We start from the raw sequence: 323 nt of genomic DNA on the forward strand, positions 1-323 counted from the left end.
TATTAGCTTGCTACTCGAAGATAAAGGGAACAACACAACACTTAATCCTTCGTCGTGTTTGTACCGCCGATGTGTCTCTGTGCATTTCAGTCAGCCTCACACGATCTTCTCGTGCAGGGAAACCCGAGGACCTCGCTAATGACGTGTCGAGATGGGAGGTACGAGATACAGGATAGCACTTTTGGGAACAGAGGAAAACATCGGTACAGGTTTCGAATTCTTTGCTACGTCCGAATGTGGAGTCACGAAGAGCAATGATGAGACATTTTGGGGCAATTGTGAATTTCGCCGAGCTTTTGGTACGCTATGAGCACGTGCGCACG

This window comes from Penaeus monodon, chromosome 31 (genome assembly GCF_015228065.2).
Source record: "Penaeus monodon isolate SGIC_2016 chromosome 31, NSTDA_Pmon_1, whole genome shotgun sequence".
NCBI classification, from domain to species: Eukaryota; Metazoa; Arthropoda; class Malacostraca; order Decapoda; family Penaeidae; genus Penaeus; species Penaeus monodon.